At 38.5% G+C, this 24,512-nt stretch overlaps 1 protein-coding gene across 1 annotated transcript in view; it reads left to right on the top strand.

The window, feature by feature from the left end:
* Positions 1 to 9,584: 9,584 nt before the first annotated feature.
* Positions 9,585 to 24,512, top strand: part of CPB1 (carboxypeptidase B1) — a 100,979-nt gene continuing 86,051 nt past the window's right edge. The window contains exon 1 of the mRNA XM_008072976.2: positions 9,585 to 9,673. The gene's annotated coding sequence lies outside the window, so the exon portion shown is untranslated. The remainder of the gene's footprint in view (positions 9,674 to 24,512) is intronic.

Raw genomic sequence — 24,512 nt, 5'->3', positions numbered from 1 at the left:
ACAGTGGCACAATCATGGCTCACTGAAGTCTCAACCTCCTGGGTTCAGTCCATCCTCTTGCCTTAGCTTTCTGAATAACTGAGACTACGGGCTTGCACCACCACGCCAAGCTAATTTTTTTTTTTTTGGTAGAGACACGATCTCAGTATGTTGTCCAGACTGAGGTGGACTTACTATGGTTATTTTTTGGTGTCAACTTGACTGGATTAAGGGATACTCAGATAACTGATATTCTGGTTATTAATTCTGAGTATTTCTGTAAGGGCGTCTCCAAAAGAGATTGGCATTTGAATCAATGGACTGAGCAAAGATGGTTGTTCCTTACTCAGTGTGGGCAGGCATCTTACAATGGGCTAAGGGCTTCAATAGAATACAAAAACAAAGGATAAGCATATTCTCTCTCTCTCTCTCTCTCTCTCTCTCTCTCTCTCTCTCTCCAGAGTTGAGATACCCATCTTTTCTTGTGCTTGGACATCAGAACTCCATGTTCTCTGACCTTTGGACTCCAAGTTTTAACAAGTACAAAGATGGCTGGAGCCTACGTAACTTTGAGACCTGGTAGACAAAAGTATAATGAAATAGAGACAAGAAGGAATAATTCAAGGCTTCCCGGTGGGCATGCCACTGCCAAGGGTATAGGTATGCCATCAGGAGACAGGTGATTTGAGATAGTGCCCCTCAGCCTTGGGGCTACTGGCTTGTTTACCCATTTATAAAAACATTTTCTATGTGTGAAGAAAGCTGAGAAAGCTCTATAAGAGACTGTTAAGTCCCATCAGTGAAGATGTGCAGAGAACATTTTTGAGAAGAATAATGTAGGCCAGGTGCGGTGGCTCAGTCTATAATTCCAACACTTTGGGAGGCTAAGGCAAGAGGATTGCCTGAGCCTGGAAGTTCGAGAACAGTCTGGGCAACTTGGTGAGACCTCGTCTCTACAATAAATCACAAAAAAATTAGCCGGGCAAGGTTTCAAGCACCTGTAGTTCCAGATACTTGGAAGGTTGAGGTAGAAAGATTGTCTAAGCTCAGCAGGTTGAGGCTGTGGTGGCCGTGAGCATGCCACTGCACTCCAGCCTGGGTGACAGAGTGAGACTTCAAGTCGAAAAATAAAAATAAAAAAGAAGGATGTGAAACAGATGAGAGGAAAAGTAATTCAAAAACCAGTTTCAAGTGATGCTCACGATGTAGTCAATTTGAAAGAACATCATATTAGAAATATGAATTACCATGGTAAGCATTTCTGGGCAAGGTAATAGAGTGAAGAATTAAACAAACAAGTAAATACATTAAATACTCTAGTGATGGTAAGATGTCAGAAATCTTATTTTATTATAAAGTTTGCTTCTGGGATACACAGACACGAAAATAGATACATGCTTTGTTTTCAATTTGTTTTGTTTAATTTTCTTAAAGCTATACAACTCAAAATCCCATCCCCTTCAGTGTACTCTCAGATTATATCACCAAGCAGACATAGTTATTCAGCTTTCAACTACCCAGTCAGATTTTAAAATGCATTATTTCTTATTGGAAACTGAAAATTTGCTTTAAAAACATGTATATGTTATTCCAGGTCTTGATAATTAGTAGTATCTCTTCTTTCAGTGAGTATAAAATTCAAAATGTAGTCCTTAAGGCGCTAAGGAAAATAAAAAATTATCTAAGTTACAGAGATTTTCATTTAAACTTAATTTAGACAGTTATATGAAGGTTTTTTCTTATTAATATTCAAGTTCAAGTGACAAAAATCCCTTCGAGAATGTTCATAATGGTTTGAAATCAAAGTAACTTTTTCATTTTCAAAACATCATATTCAATTTCTAATGTAGAGAAAAGTCTTACAATTCAACCTCCTAGAAACTATTCTTACTTTTAAGGGCTAGTCGGTCAAGAGGTAAAGTTTTCACAGTCCTTGAACACATTACATTTTTTCATTGTTTTTAAAACAATCAAAATGGAAAGAATAAGATCAGTTAGTTCTCAAATCACAATTTTAATTGCTTAGTTTTGCTTGGTCCCCAACCTTAAAGTATTTTATACCAACCAATATCCAGATAATTAGCTAATATTGAAGTTATAAACCACTACTGAAATTGTTATTATTATTATTTGAGAAATTCTATGAGTTATAAATGTTTGTCAGTTATTTTTCCAATATCTATACAGATAATAAAATTAACTCAATAATAATCTACAAACTAGCCGGGCTCGGTGGCTCAGCCTGTAATCCCACGCTTTGGGAGGCTGAGGTGAGTGAATTGCCTGAGCCCGCAGGTTCAAGACCCGCCTGGGCAACTTGGCAAGACCTCATCTCTACAATAAATCAAAAAAAATTAGCCAAGTGTGGTAGCGCGCCTGTAGTTCCAGCTACTTGGAAGGCTGAGGCAGAAGGATCGTCAGATCCCAGCAGGTAGAGGCTGCGGTGGCCGGGAGCAGCCACTGCACTCCAGTCTGGGCAACAGAGTGAGACTCTAACTCAAAATAATAATAATAATAATAATAATCTACAAACTCAACAGAGCTACACTTAACATTCTCACACACTCTGGTCATGTGTGGTGGTTCACACCTGAAATCCCAGCACTTTGGGAGGCCAAAGCAATCACTTGAGTCCAAGAGTTTGAGACCAGCCTAAACAACATAGTGAGATCTTATCTCTACAAAAGATAAAAAATATCAGCCAGGTGTGGTGGTGTGTGCCTATAGTCCCAGCTACTCAAGAGGCTGAGGTGGGAGACTGAACCCAGGAGGTCAAGTTTACAGTGAGCTGTGATTGTGTCATGCACTCCAACCTGAAGGACAGAGTAAGACCCTGACTCAAAACAAAACAAAACAAAACAAAAAACGTACACACTGTAGTACGTTCTTATAGACACTTTTGTATTAACATCCTATAATTTTGTATTGTGCTTCCTAACCTATTATTATATACAAGCCTATCCTATCTACTTTATTATGTGTCAAACATATTGTTTATAATAATTGCACATTATTTCATCCTTAAGGTACATTATAATTTATTTCAGCAATCGATTATTGCTAAACATTTACATTATAATATTTTATTACTAGAGACAATATAGACTTCCCTGGGGAGAATGTTAAAATATGCTCTGAAGTACAACCAAAAAAATCAAAGTAAATACATAGTCAAGTACAAAAAAAGACAGGGAAATTCCCAGGTACCAGAAACAAAAAGAAAACGAAAAGCCTTAAGTATAAGTAGAAGATGAAATATTTCACCAGGGGTATTAAAATGAAGTATAGGTCATAGGAGCTGGAGGCTGTGATTAACAGAAGTTAGGAGATAGGAGAAGAATCACACCCGTGAGTCAGAACTAAACTTTGCACAAAACAACAAGCCACAGAAAACTCATTTTATTCTACAAGCTCTACTGCCAGTCTGGGAAAACTTACAATGAAGTTCGCCTTGTACATACAGATGAGGTTGAAAAATAACATCTGTAAGTGAACACCAATCCTGTGCCACCCAGGGGTATGAGGGTTATATTCCCTGGGTGTGGAAATCTCTACATGAGAAATTAATAGAATAGCTTGTCCAAACCAGTGAAACTCATAAATATTTGACAGAGGCAAATACAAAATCATTATGTAGGAATGACTCCATAGGGACAATTCCATGACCCAAGATGCTGGAACTTCTCTGATAAGCAATCACCATTGAATAATCACAGTAAAAAATTATAAGCGCTACCTAGAAATGAGCCACATGGAGGCAGAATGAGTAGATTCAACTAATAGGATCGTTTGAACCCCAAGAACGGAAGAAAGTGAGGCAGTCTAAAAGAAGCTAGCCAATAAATATAAAAGTAAGTCCCAAATGATTAAAGAAACAGAGAAAAGAATAGAAATTCTGTATCACGTACAGAAAGGTAGGTTAAAATGTGTTTTTGTTTTTTTTTAAGTCTAGAAATAAAGATATAATCAATGCAAATTTTCTGAAAAACTTTGATGTTTCAATTCAAAAGTCATTAGGTGGAGCTGAGCAAGGTCTGGTCAATATCAGGGAATAGAAGCCATAGTTGCAAGGAAAAAAGGGCTACTTATAGGTAGGATGGATGCAATAAATAAATACATTGAGCGTGGTGGGAGCCAGGTTCTCCACAGTTGGAGAAAGGAGAGGCAAATATGAACAGAAAAAATAAAATGGATTGTAATTAAAGGATTGGTGGAACTCATGAGTGTCAATACAGACAAATCTGGAAGTAAGTATAGAAATACACATGTGTATATATATTTATTTCTGTAGATACATGATTTTAGAGATAGATTAGATAGAATAGATAGATCAATATAGTCAGACATGATAGATGATAGATTAGATGGATAGATATGACAGATTAGATAGATTAGATGGAGAGAGAGGTGCATGCCTTGAAACAATAGCAATAATTTCCCCTAACACCCTTAATTTCTGAATAATCACTCGCCACTAAAAGGAACCAAGGCTCCTTGATGAAACAGTTGCTTCCAGGGCTAGGGCAGGCAAAGCCTAAGGTGACTCTGGCACATCTTTAGGACAGAAAGTAAAGAAATATTCAAATGATGGGAATCCATCAAAGACACCAATGTAAAGAATTTCCTAGCCAGATTTTGGATAATTTAAGCATCAAAATAAATAATCTATGTGCACAGGTGGGGGTAGTGAGTACTCTTAAAGTTCATACCAAAAACTATTTGTATCTAACCCCCAAATTTGACTGAAATTTTTAAAAAGAGATAAAAAAATTAACCACTTATAATCTAAAAAAATAAGTAAATAAATATAGTAACAGATTATAATCCATTGAATGAAATAAAAATTCATGAGTCCATACTTATATGTGGAGAAGAGAAAGCTTTTCTTTAAACTGCTAATGAATAAATGCAGAAGAATAAAGCAGTTAGAAAATCACAATTTGAAAAGCATCAGAGTAATAATTCAGCTATGAAACATGAATGGATGCTAAGGATATTTGGGAAAAGTTTAATGAGGACTGGGATGTTTATATAGTTTCAAAGTACTTTTCTACAAAATCCTTGTCAATTACAAAGGTATAGAGAGTATCCTGAGTATCTTTTTTTTGAGACAAAGTGTAACTCTATTACCCAGGTTGGAGTGCAGTGATGATCCAATCATAGCTCACTGCAGCCTCAAACTCTAAGCAATCCTCCTGCCTCAGCCTCCCAAGTAGCTAGGACTACAGGTGCATGTAGCCACACCCAGCCTTTTATTTTTTTATTTTTATTTTTTTTGGTAGAGACTGGAGTTTCACTATGTTACACAGACTGGTCTCAAAATCCTGGCCTAAAGAAACCCTCCCACCTGGGCTCCCAAAGTGCGAAGATTATAGGTGTAAGCCATTGTGCCTAGCCTAAGAATATCTTCACAGAAGAAAAATCTGACAGTATCACTTTAGTAATAGTTATAATTACCAACAGTGGGACAAATCAACACCAAGTGCCGCCTGATAGGATTCCATGAAAACATGGTATCACTTCTGTGATAGTCCTATCAAAATGCATGAGCTGAATCTAACTGTGAGGAAATATCAGAGACACAGAAGTGAGGAACATTCAATAAAATAACAGACTTCACCTTTAAAAGCTTCAACATAAAAGTCAAGGAAGACTGAAAAAGACAAGAGATATGACAACTATATGCAACACACGATTCTATGCTAGATTCTTTTCTACAAAGGACATTACTGAGACAATGACCAAACTTTTTTTTTTTTTTTTTTTTTTTTTGAGTAGGAGTCTCACTCTGTTGCCCAGGCTAGAGTGCAACAGCACACTCAGGGCCACCACAGCCTCGACCTGCTGGGCTGAGGCGATCCTTCTGCCAAGTAGCTTAGAACCACAGGTGGGTACCACCACACCTGGCTAATTTTTTGATTTGTTGTAGAGATGAGATCTCACCAAGCTGCCCAGGCTAGTCTCGAACCCCAGGGCTCAGGCAATCCTTTCTCCTCCACCTCCCAAGGTGCTGGGATTATAGACATGAGCCACCGCGCCTGGCCAAAGAATTTCCTTGTTTGCAAGAATTACACACAGAAATAGTTGGACATGATAGAGCATTACATCAGCCACTTACTCTTAAATGTCTCAGGGGAAGAAAAGTTCTTTATGCTATTCTCATAATTATTCTCTAGGTTTGAAATTATTTCATGTTAAAAAAATATGAATTAATTATTTCAATTAATTTGAATTTGAATTATTTGGAACCTGTAGCCAAAATAATTTTAAATCAATTATTTAAATGAAATTAAATTATTAGACCAAAAAAAGTAAGCTGGGTACTTCCGAGTTAAGGATTTTCAAGGATCTTACATTGGTTCAGAGCAAGAGAGATGTACTATTTAACTTCAGCTAGGCATAGTGGCTCACACAGATACTCTCGTAATCTCAGCACTTTTAGGAGGCCAGAGTGGGAGGATTACTTGAGCCCAGGAATTCAAGAGCAGCCTAGGCAACATAGCAAGATCTTACTTCTACAAAAATAAAAAAAATTAACCAGCTGTGGTGGTGCATGCCTGTAGTCCCAACTACTCAGGAGGTTGAGGGAGAAGGATTACCCAAACCCAGGAGGTTGAGACTGCAGTGAGCCATGATGGTGCCAATGCACTTCAGCCTGGGCAACAGAGTGAGAGCTCGCCTCAAAAATATTAACTCAGTCACATATCTCTTAAACTTCATTTTTCACCATGTTCTGCCCTTTATTGATGTCCCACCACATTATCTGTCCACTTGCCCCCACAACATGTCAACCTCTTTCTTGCCTTAGGGCCTTTGAAATTGCTGATCCCTCTGTCTGGATTGGTCTCCCATGTTCACTCATCCTCCATTCATAAACTCATTCCTTTGGTCTTCCCATAATGGACACCTCTCCAGGGAAGTCCTCTCTGACATTCCCGAGAAATCGCCTCCCCAGAAGCCCACAGCCACACTCTGTTCAGAAAGCACACTTTCTCTCCTAAAATCAGGGAGTTTAGTGTCATCTTTTTTATGTTAATTTTTATAACACAGTCTTTCTCATTTGACACACCATATTCAATTTTTTCTTTCATAAATCATGCTGCTAAGTGCTAATAAAACACATAATAAAAAGGTAAATGGTCTCTGTATTAATCTTAAGTATCGCTGCCTGTAATATGATTTTTAAAACTATATTCTCAAATTACAGAGACCCTGGGGACTGATTGTCAATGTCTTTCATACATAAGAAAGCTTTACTACGGCTGTCCTATAACTTATGCAAAATCGGTTTTCTTCTCCTTTTTAAAAAAAATTTTTTTTTTTTAACTTTTTAAAAAGATTTTTGTGAATTTAGTCCTGGCTCAAAGTGCTCATGAGCTCAGCTTAACCACAGGAAAAACAGTTCCTTATAGTATTGGTACGTCACATGTGCGCCTCAGATAATCCATAGTTTTTTCTGTAAACAAGTGTCTAATGCGGGTGAAAGATTTTGTCATTTCCAGCAGGAAGTGACCTGGACTTCCACCAAGCAAGTGTCTTTAAGGGTCTGGTGATGGCCATTGGACATGAGCTGGCGAGTGATTAATATCATTAGACATGTCTGCAGCACTTAAGACGTGCAGAGTGTTTTACAATTCCTTTTCTTAGTCATAACTCACAGACTTGTGAAGGAGGCAGCTCCTGTCATTATTGCTTTGCAATTTGGATGCTGATCCACAGAAAGGTTAAATACCGTTTCCAGGGTCACGGAGAGTTTTCCTGACAGAGCCTACTTAAGCATTCATTGCCGCTGACACAGGGCTCCTGGGAGAAGGCTGTGGAGGGGGAGAGGAAAAGCTCCAGGCTATGGCGAGAGCACAACATCATAACCACATCACTGGGGACAGCCTTTCTTGTGTGCCACTAAAGACAATCACACCACGAAATGTCCAATTATGTCCAATTCTGGCTATTATTAAATAACATTATCCTCAGAAGTCCTGGGGAACAGCAAAGCTATAAACTGACTTAGAATGGGAAGTGAATGAAAATACGTTTTTTTCATTCCTACCAAGATGTACTGTTTCTTTTCTATCTATATTTTGTTGACACGTGTACCTTATGCTTACAAACACTAATGGAGTCCTAGCATGTGTGCTGAAGTCATTGGGCATTGTTTATTTTTTTTTCTGTCTAAGATACCCAAGAAAGATCTTATCATCAAATCAACACTTTCATTTTTTTGGAGTATAGGTTGACTATGGTTTTTCTGAAATGCTTGGGGCCAGGAGTATTTCCAATTTTAGATTTTTTTTAAATGTTAGAATATTTGCATATTCACAATGAAATATCTTGGGCATAGATCCCAAGTCTAAACACAAAACTTATGTATGTGTCATATACACCTTATGCTTATATTCACAAGGTAATTTTACTCAATATTTTTAATAATATTGTGCATGAAACAAAGTTGTGACTTTCTTTTCAATGAGACCTGGTACATGAAATCAGGTGTAGAATTTTTCCCTTGTGGTGTCATGTTGATATTCAAAATGTTTCAGATTTTGAAGCATTTCAAAATTCATATTTTCAGATTAGAAATGCTCAACCCATAGTACACAATGTTCAGAAAGGTTAAGTGACTCATCTGACATTACACAGCTACCTACCGCACCTTGTCCCCAGGTCAGCGATCCTCTGTACCAAGCTAAGTGTCTCTCTCTGACCATCCTCTGGTAGACATGACTTATATCCATAGATATGTGAGAAATAATGTTCATGAAGAAATGTTAATTTATGGAAAGGCATGGGTGGAGGGACTCTATCAGCAACGAGAGCAACTAATCAACAGCGAAAAATCTGAGTTAAATGTGGAAATACCCGGAAAGCACATGATCTGAAGACCTTTAAGAAGAGGAACTCATAATTGCTCAGTAATCACCAAACCCAGTTTACTTCTTATCCTAAAAGCATGGCCAAAGAGGAGGCTGGAAACCCTGATTAGCTCTAGGAGTCAGCTGTGACTCCAATTCAAGGCTATTAGTCCTCATAATTATTTGTTTAATCAGATCACCTTCTGAACATGGAAGAGTACAATAATGACTATTTCTCACATAGAAAGCAAATTAATCGTGTACAAATCAGATCTCTATTCTCCTCTCTGTTTGTTTCCAGTATTGATTTATTCCCATTACACTGTGGTTCACCAATACATTGATCATAAAATCTTGGCAGCTCTGGGGAGCTAATATCTAACCTGGAGTAGGCAAGCCAAGGCAGGGCCTAGGGCTTCTGAACAGATTTGAGCCTTCAAGAAATTCCTTACAGGCACACCACCCTCTAAGCAGAGGCCAAGCATAGCCCTTTAACTCACGTTTTCAATAGCAAACCAAAGACTTTTCACTGTGGGGCTTTGGGATTTGGTTTGTTTCCCCTTAGCCCTGTGACCATGACTTTCCTAGCATGTGATAGAATTCATTGTCTTTCTGCAGAGCTTCCCAATTGGTCCCCCCAGAACAGACTTGGCACCCACGGCAACACAAGCCGACCACAAAGTCTCCAGAATGAGAAAATGTTGGCAGCAAATAATATATTCAGCTGAGCGTTCTTCCTGGCAGTGGGAGTGAGAGCCTGATTTGGACCTTAAAAATTTAGTGGCAACAACAAATAAGCATAGGCCTGGAACATCCATCACCTCTTAGGCAAAACAAGGCAGGTAATATGAAAATAAGTTTGAGGTATTTGCAGCATCTCTCTGAATTTTTTAAAAGATGGTCGCCCTCCCATACAGGCCACGTTCATGGAGTCATCCAGCTCAGCATCTCTTGTGTGGAATCCAGGGCTCTTTGCATCTTTGACTGCCTCCCAGCACCTGAGGGTCAAGTATCCCACTGAGAGCTTGGAAAGAGAAGCCAAGAAGATTTGGAGCTGGTGCGAATGACTGTTGAGCACAGATGGCCAGTTATCGATGTAATCTGTGTATCTGGGAGGCATGTGCTATAAGAAGGCAGCTGCTAAACCAAATGAATCAAGCCACAGTTTTTAAGAAGGGAAAGTATGGATGAGAAAAGAAGTTTTGAATTTAGGCAGCTGTGTAGGGCTATGATCGATGCTTAAAAATTAGGATTAAAGGCCCTGACAAAAGGTCTTCCCAGCCACAACCCTAGGGAACATCAGAGCAATAATCCGTTTCACTGGAGAGGTCATTTTACAAGGTCAGCTGTAACACCGTTTTCCTGGTACACTGCGTGTGTTTGTAGTTCTATGGATGCTGTGTTTTAGAACAAGGTTTAGGCCCAGGTTTAAAAGAAGGTATTAAATTCCACATGTTCTCACTTATAAGTGAGAGCTAAACTAAAGGCATAGAGATGATATAATGGACATTGGAGACTCAGAAGGGGAAGAGGGGAACGGGTGGAGGGACAAAAAAATTACCTATCAGGGACAATGTGCACAGATGGGAGTGGTGGGTACACTTTAGGCCCAGATTTCTTCACCACTGTACAATGCAACCATGTAACCCAAAACTATCTGTACCTCCTAAAGCTATTTAAATAGAGAAAAAAAAGTTACATTTAAAAAAAGGAGGGATTGGGCTGTCATTGTCCTACGAAGGTAGATCAGAGAGTGCTTTTATTCCATTTATTGGTCACTTAGATGTGTGATTTCATCTGAATGGCTGGATAAATTCTGGATATTCTATCTAATCACAGTGTAGTCCATGTTACTGGAAAATGAGCCAACATCGCTTTGTTCTGGCTGTGTGCACAGCACTGAATTCTAATTGTGTTTCTCTATCTAAGCCCTGGAATGGAAACTGCCAAGATCAATTCATTTTGATAAATCAACTGTTTCTGATGGCTATCTACACTGAACTGCAGCTGCTGTGCTTTTTTTTTTTCCCTAACAAAATGATTATGAAGTAAATGTGCTCCAACTATTGCTTACATTGTTTTATTGAACTAATGAATTGCTCTGGGAAGCCTGTTACGAAGACTTTTGATCAATAATTGTGTATAAATTGTTTAAAAGGAAATGCATCATAATTAGGCTAACAAATTCGCTGTGAGGTTGCCTTTCCTAATGAATACATTTCTTGGAGATAGGGGACTAGGTACATAGGGGTACTTTGCATTTTTCTGCTTATTGATTTTCATACATTATAATATGATGGATTAACCAACATTGACTCTGTCGAGTTTAATGGAGAAAAAAATATCTTTTAATCCCTTTTTTAAAAATCCTCAAGAAGTGTGAGAGGAATAAGCATATGGTCGTCAAAAAATACTAGTGAACATTCACCTAGATCAAAATGAGGAAATGCATTTCAACTGTCACTACCATGTCATTACAGCCCCTCCTCAACTGCATTTATGTTGCCAAGAGGAATCCTCGCCAGATCAAAATTATTGGAATGAAGCCCAAGACAGCTGTGGCCTAGATCAAGAAAACCAAATGATTTTCAGTCTCCTAGATACCAAAAAAACAGGATATGTCATCGATGGCCAGTTAGTGATCTTGTTCTACACTTCAGTCCTGCTCATCTGAGTGTGACACTTTCTGTATAGTCGTTGGACTACCATTGCTCATTCCAACTTAAAGAGAAAACATTTTCATTTTCTTGAAGGTGTCTACTGTGAATTTTGGAACTCAGGCACCGAAGATACTGTCAGAGATTTCTGGAGTCTATAAAAAAACACCATCGATTCAATCAACTCTAGTGTCCTTCTATCTAATAACTTCATTGTCTAAAAAGCTGAAGAGAAATTGGCATGTAAACATATTCTAGGCTGGAGACTACCAAATGATAAGAGTATGATTCTGAATTTATTAAAATCTGACCTTACATATTATAAAAAAGAAGGAAAATTACTATATGAAGAGAACGTTTTTAGTCAAACCTCTCACAAGAAGTTTTGGGCACTGAGAAGTAATTAGCCTTTTATAGGTACCTATGTTTAAAGACGTTTAAGACGCTGTTAGTATTACGCTCTGTGAGATGAGATTTAGTGAATTAAAAATTATGTGGGTCAGATGAATGATGGCACGATCAAAGTCATTGGGACTTTATGCCTAAACAATAAGAGAGTTTCTGGGAGTTAAGGCTAGTACGTTTCTTAGGAAGAATCTTAAGAAACCATTTGCCCTTGACCCATAAAAGAAGACAAAAAGCGTCTCTTTCATGGAACTCCATTTTCCCTAGCACTTAGTGTCCTTCTTTTTACCATAAGGACCTCTTGAGCCTCCTAAATTTCCTTGTTCCATTAAGTTATTGTTTTTCCTCTGTAATAAATCTTCTCTCCCTCTAAAATAAAAATAATAACATCATGTGGTGAGGTAATTTGAAAAAATGTGCAGACTGAGAGCATAGATACCTCACACTTGAAGCCATTCATGTGGGAAAAGTTGCTGTCTGTGGTGGTTGTGCCCTGCTATCTGGTAAAAGTTATGAACACCCACTCGGGATATTGTTAAAGACCCGAAGTAAAATTCATAGGATTGGAAAAGAAACTGATTACATTGAAATGCAGTTAGCATTTTAAAAATAAATGTATGATATAATTATAGTTGTGCTTCTTTATTAAGGCATTAACTAAGAAAAAGTTAGTAGTAGTTATAAGTAATTTTTCAAGATATTTACTCCCATTACATTGTAATGTGGAAATATTTGCTATTTCTATTAGAGACAAAGTCATGAATGTTGCTAGTACTACAGAAGTTTGTAGTCTATATTCATAGTTGAGGGAGATGCCAAATTTTGAGATAATAAGGATGTAACTTTTTTCAAATCCCAACTCAAAGAGCCCAGATTTCTTTTCATGAGTCCTGGGTTAAAAACCCTGCTTTAGAAGAATAAAGTTGTGGGAAAAGTCTTCTCTATTGGGTTCTACTCTCCCCATCCCCAGACTTTTCCTGAATCATTCAAAATCCCCTTACATGTATCATTTTTCTTGCTGTTTTCTCTCCATTTCTTTTCTGTCATTCTTGCTTTTCTTTCTTCCCTCTCTCATTCCCTTCCTTCATTTCATATCTTTCCTTCCTTTCCATAATTCACTTCTCAACACTCTGAGCACATGAGCAGGTCCATTGAAACAGGCCCTTGAATCGGTCTGTCCATGGCAAACAGTGATTTGGGCAAAGAGGAAAAAGTACCCATAAATGCAACCAAAAGTAGAGAGGGATTCAGCTTGTTCTAGGTCAGGCCTCTTTGTCATAAACAAAAGAAAGAAAACAGCTTCCACAGCTCAGAATAAAAGTAGGTAGTTGTCTGCTAACCTTACTAAACATATAGTCAACAAAGCTACCTATTATCCAAAGTAGAGTATTTGCAGACATAATTTTATTACTTAAATGTCAAGTTTTTTCTATAGATTAAGATTTTATTAGTTAATCCCATTTTAAATATACATTAGTATTCATAAAACCCTAAAAATATTAATGGACAGTCAAGAAGATTATAAGGAAGTTCAAGTATCTAAAATTATTATCCACACACCTCAAATACACAACCATATACTGACACTAAAAAATGTAATAATATTTTACACACTTACATCCTTCTCCTCAAATAGTATTCTAGTCATAACTTGTATGACTATGCTCTTAGAGGCTTCTGAATTCTCTGGTTGTTCTTCTGGATTGCCATTGAGTAATCCAGAAGGCCGTTAAATTCCCCAGTAAGTAGTTAAAGAAAAATACTGAATAAATAAGGAAACAATAGGAATACAAGAGACTCATAAATGAAATCTATTTTTAAATTGTGCCAGATAGATTAAACTTACCAATAAGGGAAGGGAATTCATTCAATGTTAAATATTCCATTTCAATAAAGCACGTGGAACATCTAATATAATTTTGTATACAACCATCTCAACTAATTTTGCAACAAAAAACTCAGCCACTTGAGTAGAAAACTGTCTGAAAAAATAATGATAATTTGTAAGAACGCCAATTGGGGAAAAGCACTTAATATTATGCTGTCTAACCAAAGAAAAAAATTAGATCTATTTCAATTACTTCAATGCTCCAACATGAAACATCTCATGTTATTTTGATATTCATAATTTATCATGAGGAAGGGCCATTGAGGAAATGGTTAGAAGCATCTATATAAAAGCCACACCTGAATATGTACTTTTTTTTCAGGTGACTTATCTATTTCCAAGCTACATATGATAGTTTTCCTTGCTGGTTGTTTCTAGTGCAAATAAACATGATTTCTGATTCAAATCTTGGCTTCCCTGACCAACTGTGTGGCCATAAGCAGTTATTTTTCACCAAGTCCTAGTTTCTTCAAATATATAGATAATCCAACCAGGCAAAGTGGAGACCAAAGAGAGGCCCAAATTTTACCTGTGCAATGATGACCTACACCTAATCCAGAATTGTACCCCACATATTTATGTATTTATTTATTTTTTTGAGTTGAAGTCTCACTCTTGAAATGCAGTGGCAGGCTCACGGCCACCGCAACCTCGATCTGCTGGGCTTAGGCGATACTTTTGCCTCAGCCTTCCAAGTAGCTGGAACTACAGACACACACCACCATACCCGGCTAGTTTTTTTTGTGATTTATTGTAGAAAAGAGGTCTCACCAAGTTGCCCAGGTTGGTCTCGAACTCCCGGGCTCAGGCAATTCTCTTGCCTCAACCTCCCAAAGTGCCATGATTACAGGCTGAGCCACCGTGTCAGGCCCCCACATCTAAAAATAATGCATAGAGCAATTATGAAAATCAAGCTAGACAACACACATAAATTGTTAATACTGAGCCTGACACAAAGTTCTCAAATAATGTGGTGATGCCTAGAGCTGATTCAATCAGGATATTATAAGAAGAAAACATAGTCGAATTATTGTGTATGATGTGAAAATTCTCTTACCTGTATAGAAATCTTTTTTTTTTTTTTTTTTGAGAAAGAGAGATTCAGTCTCACTATGTTGCCCAGGCTGGTCTTGAACTCCTGGGCTCAAGCAAGCCTCCTTCCTCAGCCTCCCAGAAATGCTAGGATAACAGGCATGAATCACCACACTCAGCCATATTTTGTTCTTCTTATATTTGGTGCAATATATACCAGTGGTAAGCTAATTCTACAATATTTTCCATGCACCAAAGTTGGTGGAAGTATGATTTTAACTTCAAGTGTAAGCAGCTCATATTATCCTCAAGACCATGTCACCTGCCCTGATATAACATAAAGAAAAGGCCAGCTATAGCATTGTTTCTACCAAGGGAATGAATTAAAATTTTGTGATTTCTTTACTGTGAAACCCAAAGTACATTGGCTTAGCCTGGGGATTTCCAAAATAACTTTTTAAGAAGTAACAGTGATCCTTTACACCAGGAAAATGATTAAAAATCCATCTGTTTTATTCATCCCATTCAAATATAATATCTATAAAAGCTTTTTGTGTTATGGTAATAATCTCTTACTATTTCCTCTCTCTCCTTGGTCTTTTCATTTATTCATTTCCCATTAATCGTAAAATTGAAATAAAAAGAGAATGAATTTTTTAAAGTCACTTTCCATTCTGGAGCTTTGTTAATTTCTTGTAAGTGCACTTTAGAGTTGTTTAATTTGTATCTGGGGGTAGTGCACTGTTACTGTACTATTTGCTTATTCCTCCTGATACAGACAATTAGCTGGGCTAGCCAAATTCTACACCTGCCCACCATCAGCATATGCACAGCACCAGGAGAAAACAGGAGGCTGAGTGCTCCTTCGGGCCTGTTTCCTTTGGTATTCAAACCCACCACTTTCTCCAGTGGCCCTGTGGTAGTGGGGCATATTTATGGAACTCAGAGCATCTCTGATCCTAATCCTGGCAGACACTAAACATAGCTGTGTTTTCATTCTGTTATTTTAGTACCAAAGGTCTTTCTATTTAAAAGCCATTACACTGACAAATAAGGAATCTCTAAAGTGTACTTCCTAATTTGACACTGGTTGATACTGAAACTCACTATTTTGTTAATGTTCTGTAAGAAAAGTCTAGAAAGAAAATGGAAGGATCTTGATCTAATGTTATATAAGAAAGGTCTAGAAAAAAAGGGCTAAACCAGGATTATGAATGTCCACCCTTTGGAAAATGTACAGATGTTGGATTGTGGTGATAATGACCTTCTAGCGTCATTGGACAACCGGTAACTCTAAGAGTTAGAATTCGATATTTTTGTTTGTTTTGAGTTGGAGTCTTACTCTGTCGCCCAGGCTGGAGTGCAGTGGCATGCTCACGATCACCACAGCCTCGACCTGCTGAGCTCAAGCGATCCTTCCACCTCAGGCTTCCAAGTACGTTCCAATTAACCACCATGCCCCACTAATTTTTCCTGGTTTATTGTAGAGACAAGGTTTAGCCAAGTTGCCCAGGCTGGTCTCGAACCCCTGGGCTCAGGCAAATCTCTCACCTTCACCTCCCAAAGTGCTAACATTACAGGTGTGAGCCACCACGCCTGGCTTGATACATTTTTTTTGTTTTTGTTTTTTTGAATTGGAGTCTCACTCTGTTGCCCAGACTGGAGTGCAGTGGCCGCTCCTGGCCACCGCAGCCTCGACCTGCTGGGCTCCAGCAATCCTTCCGCCTCAGCCTTCCAAGTAGCCGGAACTACAGGCATGCGCTACCATGCCCGGCTGATTTTTTGATTTATTGTAGAGATGAGGTCTCGCTGCCCAGGCGGGTCTCGAACCCGCGGGCTCAGGCAATCCATTCACCTCAGCCTCCCAAAGGCGCGGGATTACAGGCTGAGCCACCGAGCCCGGCTGGCTTGATACATTTTATGTGTAACTTTATATATACCTATTTTAAAAATGGTTTTTCTCTTGGATAATAGTTTCTAGACTTTAGTACTAAAACAGCAACACTTTTTTCTAATTTGTAAGATGTTTCATCCTATAAATGTCACCCGATGAGTGATAATTTTGATGCAGAAAAGTTTGAACTTAAAAATCATATCATGCTTTACCTGGGAATCTGGTACCCAAAAAAAAGCAGACAAAAAAAGCAGATAGTAAGGATCTATCATGCCACAGTCAACTGAAGCAAGCACTAAGTATCCTGTACAAAATCAGTAGTGCTAGGAAATGTGCAAGAATCTTACACAAATAGGACACAGCACAATATTTTTATTCTATATAAGTGCTTGGGATTAATCTTATATTTTTATTTTTGAACAATATTTATATCTTTTCCTTTGTGTTGGATCTCACTAAGACATGTAGAATCCAGAAGACCCCATTTTGAAGGTCTTGGAACTTTCACTTTACAGAATAATTCTTTTTGTCCTGGGTCATGGTTTTCTTGGCTTACAAGCTGCTAAATATCAAACCCACAGATGATTCAGGAAAAATGCCAACCAAGTTATCCTACCAAAGAGATCAAGAAAAGTTCCAAAGATTTTAAAATCCAGTAACCAAAATTTGCCAACTTCCTCTAAAGAAAATTGGTGTTTTTTTTTAATTAGTTGGAAAACCATCTGCTAAATAGCTTCTTTCTTTGCTGTGTACAACTTAAACTGCTGGTTACAGTTGTAATCTAGGTGCACAGCTCAGTCCCTGGCACATGGAAAGTACCACATAAGCATCCTTAGAATTAATAAGAGGCTATTTTGAATGTGAATGAATGAATAAATGAATGATCATATTCTAAGTCTCGATCTTTATCACTACGAACTTAACAGAAATGTCCTGAGACGTGTTGTTGGTTTTCAGATTCCTCGTTGTTGTACCCGAATCCTGAATCCGAGAGACCACCAAAGAGCCAGCTCCAATGCAAATCACACGAGGGTCTTTATTCAGGCTCGAGTCTGGGCTCATGTCCGAAACCAGCGCAGCGATACAGGAACGAGAGCCTCAACCCAGCGCAGCAAGCAGCTTATATACACAGTTACAAGGGAGGGGAAAGAACTTTAAACTTGTTTGCACCTGATTGGGTAATTTTTCCTACTGGGTACGGGGGCGTTTGGGATTGGTTGGTTTGTATGTTCGCGGGTTGAGGCTGACCATCACGGTCAGGCGGGCTGGGTGAAACCGGTTGGGACATCTGGAATGTGAGATTACTAGGGGAGTGGAGCAGGATATGGGGCCAGAGGGTCTGCACCGTGACTCCGCGGTTTTCTTTTGGGATGTGAACTTGTTTACCAAAAATATACTACCGGGCTTGGGCGGGAAAGCAAGCATACATCTGAGTTTTAAAAACAAGTTTCAATATACATTCAAAATAAGCTTCAACCTACACTTAAAACAAGTTTTATCACACAATTGTGAAAGAGATGGCCCTTGAGCTCCTCACTCGTCATCATGTTTTTCCTATTTACACTGTTAAAAATGTACACACGGAGAACTGCACTCTAGATTTCTCTGCAGTACAGGAAGCCAGGAACAGAGAATGGCAACTGCAAGGGACATTTTTCAGTGTTTCAGCATCCCTGGTAAATTAGTAAACTATCCTGCACGTTGTTCTGGATTTAAAAATGTTTTGAAACAAATTTCTTTTTTCTCTTGGCTCTTTTAAAAAGTCAACCTAAATCCCCGTTTTCAAACATGAAATGTCCTTCGAACATAAAATGACAAAAAGAGAAGGAATACAATGATATATTCAAGGAAACAGTTTTAAAGAATTAGAGTGCCGCATAGCCTCACAGCAGACAGCCTGAAAATGACAATTGCTAGGCTTTTTGGTGATATTAGCAGAGGAGTAAATATACGTATATGTCATTTTTATTCCAGACAGGAAGACTAGAGGTAGTTACCAGTGAATGACAGTAAATTGTACCAGATGCCAAGTAAATTTTAACAGCCATATAGCTGCACTTCTCATATTAACATATTCATTCGTATTTTAATTTTTAGGTATATGACTCAAGGTTTCAATACAATACCATGCAAAAAGAAAATTACAAAAATATCTATAGAACTATATTTGGCTCATGATACAAAAGTTCATAGTCTGATCAAGAAATTATTCTGTATCTATCCAAGAGAAATTAAAACATGTATTAGCCAGGCATAGAGGCTCACACCTATAATCCCAGCACTTTGGGAGGCCGAGGTAAAAGAATTACCTGAGCCCACAGGTTTGAGATCAGTCTGGGCAACTTGGCAAGACCTCATCTCTACAATAAATAAAAAAATTAGCTGGGTGTGGTGGCCCACGCCTGTAGTTCCAGTTACGTGGAAGGCTGAGATGGAAAGATCACCTAAGCCCAGCAAGTTGAGGCTGCGGTGGCTGGGAGTATGCCACTGCCCTACAACCTGGGCAACAGAGTGACACAGATACTTAAATGATATTTATAATGTCTTTATTCATAATACTCAGCAATTTAAAATGATCCAAAATCACATAAACTGGTGAATGGATAAACAAAATGTGGTCCATTTTGACAGTAGAATATTATTCAGCAATAAAAAAGAATGGAGCCAGGTATGGTAGCTCATGGGAGGCCAAGGAGGGAGGCTTGCTTGAGCCCAGGAAATCAAGACAAGCCTAGGCAACATAGCTCATCTCTATATTAAAAAGTCAAAGAAATACTGGATGTGATGGTGCATGCCTGTATCCCAGCTACTCAGGAGGCTGAGGCAGAAAGATCACCAGAGCACAGGAGATTGTACAGCCTAGGCAACAGAGTGAGACTCCATCTCCAAAAAAAAAGGAATGGATCACTGATAAATGCTACAACGTGGAGAAATGTCAAAAACATTATGCTAAATGAAATAAACCAGATGCAGAAGATCCCATGTTATATTATTCCATTTATATGAAATGCCCAGAAAATAAAAATCTAGAGATAGAAAGCATATTAGCTATTGCTTGGAGTTGAGGATGGGAGCAGGGATTGACTGCAAAGGAGCATAAGGGATCTTTTTAGGGTGATAGAAAGGTTATAAAATGGGATTTGGGTGATAGTTACACAATTTATCAATTTACTAAAAATCATTGAACCATACACTTAAAATAGTTGAATTTCATTATATGTAAGCAATAAATTTGCAGCAACTTGGATTCATTTCGAGCCTATCATACTCAGTGATCTGTCACAGAAGCAAAGAACAGAGTACCATGTGTTCTCACTCATAAGCGGACCTTGAACAATTATCATAATACTACAAGAAAGGGATTGGCAGTAGTGGAAAACTACCAGGGGAGGGGCACACCTCATCAACAAGGGTACCTGCAAAATGAACATTTGTATACCTAACCCTGAATTGTACCCCACATCTTTAAAATAAAGAAAAAATAAATGAATATATAAAGGCAGAGTAGAAGAATTTTTTAAATGATTATGTAATATTTCATCAATAAACTGCTATTCCATAACATATCTAACCATTTTCTTATTAGATATATCACTTCTGCTTTTTTATTATTGGAAATAAAATTATTATGCACTAAAAAAAATAATAATTCAATAAGGCTATTAATAAAAGTAAAACCGGGACTTCCAACAAGATGGTAATAGGGCAACCTGGTCTATGAAACCCTCTGCAAACGAGAACTGTGGTGGGTCTCTGGCTCTCTCTCCAGGGGCTGCAGACCCCAACATCGTAGCCTGCTCTTCACACGGAGCTCGGCTGTTGCCACCACTGGGGCATCACAGCGGTCTGGACAGCCGCTGCAGCACAGACACAGCAGCCGCGGTGCCGCTGCCGTGGCCTCCGTGGCAGCCATAGCGCATCACGCCACCCGTGCCTGAGGCGATCCACGACTTCAGTCCTTGAAGTCCCTGCAGAGAAGATCTGCTGGGATCACTGCCACCTCTGCTGCAACTGAGACGTCCTGCCCACCGTGAGTCTCCTGCCTATGCCCTGAGGCAGTCATCCATCTCCAGTCTCTGCTGGTTCCTGTCCGGCCCCACCCCCTCGGGGGTAAGCAGCTGAGATAGCGCCACCTGCTAGTGATTCAAGGTAACAACACCAAAATGGGAGAAACAAACTTGAAAAAGACATACGCCAGAGTGGTGAACGGAGGGTGATCTGAACTGCCCTTCACAGCAGGCCAGGGGCAACTGACCCTAACTGAGAACTAATTTACCAGCTTGAAAAGAAAGCTAGAAATCAGAGCTGATTTGGACTTAAACGAAAAGTCTCAGTGTGCTTGATTGGTTCTGTTAGTTTAAAGACTTAATGCTATTCCTAATGTATTGTTCCCTTTTTTTCTTTTTTCCTTTTCCTTTTCTTTTTTTTCTTCTCTCAATAAACCATATGTTTGTATAGAGGAACAGCACACCAATAAGGTGGATGGTTAGCTTGTATGTTAGCATCACTGTATTTTTATTTGGTATGGGAGTTGGTTCATCTGTAGCTGTGGTCTATTGCTTTTATCTGTTTCAGTATAGGTCTCTCTCTCCATTTGTTGGTACACTCATTTGTTTCCCCGTTACTTCTCTATCTCTCCACCTCCCTCTTCAACCCACTGTCTGCTCCATTCTCTTCCCTCTGCTAACCACATTTTATTTCAAGGAATAAACCTACAGCCCCACAGCACAGACAGATTCCAAGGCAGTGGGAAGTGGGTTCTAGATTATCCACACACCTGTCAGCAAATACCACGACCTACAGATAGATTTTGAATCATAGCTCCCCCCTTAAGTAAATCTCAAAACTGCAAAAAGGACCACCCCCAACCTACAGTGCAACTCCAGAATTGAACAAAGTAAGAGGGCATACATAAAGAATAGGAGATTGAACAAACAGAAGTAAAACCAATCCCTCTACCCTGGAATAACAGAATTAAAGAAGACGGTGACATGGAAGGAAGGAAAAATAAGGGAGGGGGAAAAAAATGACACAAATGAAGAAAAACCAAAAGAAGAATATAGGTCTCACACAGACCCCTGGGAGATCAGACACTGAGAAAACAGATTCTGGAACACAAACAATGAAGAGCCCCCAGAATGACTGGTCACATGCAATAAACCCAGACATCTAGACATTAATAGAGAGAATTTTAAAAATTGAGAGACAAGAGGAAAATAGGAAGGAGCTGGTGTCAGAAATAACAGCAGTAAAGAATACTGTGATGCAAATAAATAACAAACTAATAAGCATGGAAAGCAGAATTAGCCAAGCAGAAGAAAGAATCTCAGAGCTCAAAGACCACAACACAGAACTAACCCAAACTGCCAAAAGCATAGAAAAGAAGTTCAAAAAGATAGAACAAAACCTGCAAGAGATGAATGATCACTTCAAGAGACCAAACCTAAGAGTAATTGGGCTTCTGAGGCAGAGAGAGAAACAGAGTCCACACTGGAACAAACATTTCATGAAATCATTCAAGAAAACTTTCCTCATCTCATCAAGGATGAAAAAATTCAAACACAAGAGATTCAGAGAACTCCTGCAAGACAACAAATGAGAAGACCAACTCGCAGACACATAATAATTCACCTAAACAAAGAAGCTATAAAAGAAAAAATCCTAAAGGCAGCAAGAGAAAAAGGCCAGACTACCTACCAGGTAAGACCAATTAGAATAGCAGCAGATTTATCCACAGAAACCCTTCAGGCTAGGAGAGCCTGGAGCCCTATCTTCAAAGTTCTAAAAGAGAAACAATTTCAACCAAGAATAACCTACCCAGCCAAACTAAGCTTCATTAGTGAGGGAGAATTGAAATCTTTTCCAGATATCCAATCCCTAAGAACCTACACTGCCATCAGACCACCTCTACAAGAAACACTCAAGAAAGTACTGAACTCAGAAGAAAAAGAAAAAAGAACAACAACATTCTTCACAAGAGTACAGGCAAAAGATTAAAAACACATGCGCCAACTCCAAAATCCAAAGAAAGACAACAAACAAACAGAAATAACTCTGTAAGAAGCTTATGACAGGGATCAACTCTTGCATTTCAATTATTAGCTTAAATGTGAATGGACTAAATGCACCACTGAAAAGACATAGAATGGGAAAATGGATAAAATATCATCAGGCAACAATCTATTGCCTTCAAGAGACTCTCCTCACTAGAAAGGATACCCACAGACTCAAAGAAAGAGGATGGGAAACAAACTTTCAGGCGAACAAAATACAAAAGAAAGGAGGAGTAGCGATCTTAATTTCAGACAAAATACACTTCAAGCTATTAAAAATCAAAAAAGATACAGAAGTTCACTACATAATGATAAAAGGCTCAAACCATCAAAAAGAAATATCTATCCTAAACATATATGCACCCAACACAGGTGTGCCAACTTTCATAAAGCATCTTCTAGGAAAACTAAAGAAACATATTGACTCTAACACCATCATAACTGGGGACTTTAATACCCCACTCACAACCCAAGACAGATCATCAGGACAAAAAATCAGCAAAGAGATCCGGAACCTCAATGTGACTTTGGACCAAATGGACTTAATTGATACCTACAGAACCCTCCACCCAAAGACCACAGAATACACATTCTACTCATCACTGCATGGAACATATTCTAAGATTGACCACATAATTGACTATAAATCAAGCATAAGCAAATTTAAAAGGACCAAAATTCTACCATGCACCTTCTCGGACCACAGTGGAATAAAAATAAACATTGACACTAACAAGGTCCCCCCCAAATCCACAAAGACATGGACACTAAGTAGCATGATGCTAAACAACTCCTGGGTCAATGATGAAATCAAAGCAGAGATCAAAAGATACCTGGAAACAAATGAAAATGAAGAAACATCTTACCAAAATCTCTGGGACACTTTAAAAGCTGTAGTAAGAGGGGAATTTATATCCCTACAAACACACATGAAGAAAATGGAAGGAACACAAATTAACAACCTAACAAGCCACCTAAGGAAGCTGGAAAAGCAAGACCACAAAAACCCTAATTTCAGCAGAAGAATCCAGATCACCAAAATAAAAGCCCAAATCCAGGATATAGAAGATAAAAAGATAATACTAAAAACCAATGAAACAAAAAACTGGTTCTTCAAAAGGATAAACAAGGTCGATGGTATCCTAGCTAGACTGACCAAGAAAAAACGAGAAAAAACCCAAATACGCACAACCAGAAACACAAAATATTAAGTCACATCTGACCCAGAAGAAATACAAAAGATCATTGGCGACTACTATGTACACTTGTATGGAAATAAACTTGAAAACCTTAGGGAAATGGAGGACTTTCTGACATAACACAACCTACCTAGGTTGGAACAAGAAGAAATTGAGACCCTAAATAGACCAATAACAATCAAGGAAATTGACTATGTAATAAGAAAACATCCTACAAAAAAAGCCCTGGTCCAGATGGCTTTCCAGCAGAATTCTACAAGACATTTAAGGAGGAGCTGATACCAATCTACTGAAGGTATTCCAGGCAATTGAAAAAGATGGAACTCTCGCCAAATCATTTTACAAAGCCAACATCACATTGATACCCAAGCCAGGTAAAGATCCAACAAAGAAAGAGAACTACAGGCCAATACCTTTGATGAACATAGATGATAAAATTCTCAACAAGATCTTACCAAACCGAATTCAACAATACATCTCAAAAATCATCCATCATGACCAAGTAGGCTTCATTCCTGGGATGTAAGGCTGGTTCAACATTTGTAAAACCATA

Source organism: Carlito syrichta, unplaced genomic scaffold (genome assembly GCF_000164805.1).
Source record: "Carlito syrichta isolate Samal-C Ts95f unplaced genomic scaffold, Tarsius_syrichta-2.0.1 Scaffold315561, whole genome shotgun sequence".
Classification (NCBI taxonomy): Eukaryota; Metazoa; Chordata; class Mammalia; order Primates; family Tarsiidae; genus Carlito; species Carlito syrichta.
Note: the sequence above shows the minus strand (reverse complement) of the source record. Positions and strands in the feature narration are given on the sequence as shown.